Here is a 2,947-nt window from a genome sequence, read left to right on the forward strand (position 1 = left end):
TAGCAACTTGCTCTTCAGTGACATACTCATCCTCTTCAGAGGAAGAATACTCATCAGAGCTCATGAATGGCAGAAGTAAGTCCAATGGAATCTCTATGGTCTCAGTTTGAGCCTCAGATTCCCATGGTTCCTCATTGGGGAACTCATTGGAGGCCAGTGGACGTCCAGTGAGGCCTTCCTCAGTGGCGTTCATTGCCTCTCCTTCCTCCCAAAATTCGGCCATGTTGATGGCCTTGCACTCTCCTTTTGGATTTTCTTCTGTATTGCTTGGAAGAGTACTAGGAGGGAGTTCAGTAATTTTCTTGCTCAGCTGACCCACTTGTCCTTCCAAATTTCTAATGGAGGACCTAGTTTCAGTCATGAAACTTTGAGTGGTTTTGATTAGAACAGAGACCATGGTTGCTAAGTCAGAGGTATTCTGCTTAGAACTCTCTGTCTGTTGCTGAGAAGATGATGGAAAAGGCTTGCTATTGCTGAACCTGTTTCTTCCACCATTATTGTTATTGAAACCTTGTTGAGGTCTCTGTTGATCCTTCCATGAAAGATTTGGATGATTCCTCCATGAAGGATTATAGGTGTTTCCATAGGGTTCTCCCATGTAATTCACCTCTTCCATTGAAGGGTTCTCAGGATCATAAGCTTCTTCCTCAGATGAAGCTTCCTTAGTACTGCTTGGTGCATTTTGCATTCCAGACAGACTTTGAGAAATCATATTGACTTGTTGGGTCAATATTTTATTCTGAGCCAAAATGGCATTCAGAGTGTCAATCTCAAGAACTCCTTTCTTCTGACTAGTCCCATTGTTCACAGGATTTCTTTCAGAAGTGTACATGAATTGGTTATTTGCAACCATTTCAATCAGTTCTTGAGCTTCAGTAGGCGTCTTCTTCAGATGAAGAGATCCTCCTGCAGAGCTATCCAAAGACATCTTGGATAGTTCAGAGAGACCATCATAGAAAATACCTATGATGCTCCATTCAGAAAGCATATCAGAAGGACACTTTCTGATTAATTGTTTGTATCTTTCCCAAGCTTCATAGAGGGATTCTCCTTCCTTCTGTCTGAAGGTTTGGACTTTCACTCTAAGCTTACTCAATTTTTGAGGCGGAAAGAACTTTGCCAAGAAGGCATTGACTAGCTTTTCCCAAGAGTCTAGACTTTCTTTAGGTTGAGAGTCCAACCATGTCCTAGCTCTGTCTCTTACAGCAAAAGGGAATAGCATAAGTCTGTAGACCTCAGGGTCAACCCCATTAGTCTTGACTGTGTCACAGATTTGCAAGAACTCAGCTAAAAACTGATGAGGATCTTCCAATGGAAGTCCATGGAACTTGCAATTCTGTTGCATTAGAGAAACTAATTGAGGCTTAAGCTCAAAGTTGTTTGCTCTAATGGCAGGGATAGAGATGCTTCTCCCATAGAAATCGGGAGTAGGTGCAGTGAAGTCACCCAGCACCTTCCTTGCATTGTTGGCATTGTTGTTGTTTTCGGCTGCCATGAGTTCTTCTTCTTTGAAGAATTCGGTCAGGTCCTCTAAAGAGAGTTATGCTTTGGCTTCTCTTAGCTTTCTCTTCAAGGTCCTTTCAGGTTCAAGATCAGCTTCAACAAGAATGCCTTTGTCTTTGCTCCTGCTCATATGAAAGAGAAGAGAACAAGAAAATGTGGAATCCTCTATGTCACAGTATAGAGATTCCTTGAAGTGTCAGAGGAAAAGAAGAGTAGAAGACAGAAGTAGAAAATTCGAACTTATCAAAGGAGATGGAGTTCGAATTTTGCATTAAGGGATAGTGTTAGTCCATAAATAGAAGGATGTGAGAAGAAGGGAAGTGATTTTCGAAAATTAAGTAAAAAAAAAATTTGAAAACATTTTTGAAAAACATTACTTAATTTTCGAAAATGAAAGTGGGAAAGAAATCAGGTGATTTTTGAAAAAAATTTTGAAATCAGAAATCAGAGAGATTTGATTGAAAATTATTTTGAAAAAGATGTGGTTAAGAAGATATGATTGGTTTTAAAAAGATGTGATTGAGAGGATATGATTTGAAAAACATTTTTAAAAAGATTTGATTTTGAAGATTAAAAACTTGACTAACAAGAAAAGATATGATTCAAACATTAAACCTTTCTCAACAGAAAAGGCAACACACTTGAAATGTTGAATCAAATCATTAATTGATAGTAAGTATCCTTGAAAAAGGAAAGAAATTGATTTTGAAAACATATGATTGAAAAGATATGATTTGAAAAAGATTTGATTTTGAAAAACTTTGAAAACCTGAAAAAAATTTGATTTGAAAACAAATTCTTCCCCCTTTAGCCATCCTGGCGTTAAACGCCCAGAATGGTGCACATTCTGGCGTTTAACGCCCAAAACTATACCTCTTTGGGCGTTAAACGCCCAACCAGGTACCCTGGCTGGCGTTTAAACGCCAGTCTGTCCTTCTTCACTGGGCGTTTTGAACGCCCAGCTTTTTCTGTATAATTCCTCTGCAGTATGTTCTGAATCTTCAATTCTCTGTATTATTGACTTGAAAAGACACAAATTAAAAATATTTTTGGATTTTTTTATAATAAGGAAAAATCAAAATGCAACAAGAATCAAATAACAATGCATGCAAGACACCAAACTTAGCAGTTTGTATACTACTGACACTAACAAAATGAAAATGCATATGAGACACACAAAACACTCAAGTCAATAGAATTCAAAGATCAGAGTAAGAAAATCATCAAGAATTACTTGAAGATCCTTAAGGACACATGAATGGATGCATGCAATTGACACCAAACTTAAGATGAGACACTAGACTTAAACAAGAAATTTTTTGTTTTTATGATTTTTTTGGATTTTTTTGTGTTTTTCGAAAATTAAAAGATATCAAAATTCTTAATGAGAATTCCAGGAATCAGTGCAATGCTAGTCTAAGACTCCGATCCAGGAATTAGACAT

General features: G+C 37.4%; 1 non-coding gene across 1 annotated transcript; it reads left to right on the top strand.

Moving 5' to 3' along the window:
- Nucleotides 1–982: 982 nt before the first annotated feature.
- On the top strand, nucleotides 983–1,090 carry LOC112767369 (small nucleolar RNA R71). Its single transcript, XR_003184884.1, has one exon. It is a non-coding gene; the product is annotated as a small nucleolar RNA R71 (small nucleolar RNA).
- The last annotated feature ends 1,857 nt before the right edge of the window (nucleotides 1,091–2,947 follow it).

Source organism: Arachis hypogaea, chromosome 2, assembly GCF_003086295.3.
Source record: "Arachis hypogaea cultivar Tifrunner chromosome 2, arahy.Tifrunner.gnm2.J5K5, whole genome shotgun sequence".
Taxonomy (NCBI): Eukaryota; Viridiplantae; Streptophyta; class Magnoliopsida; order Fabales; family Fabaceae; genus Arachis; species Arachis hypogaea.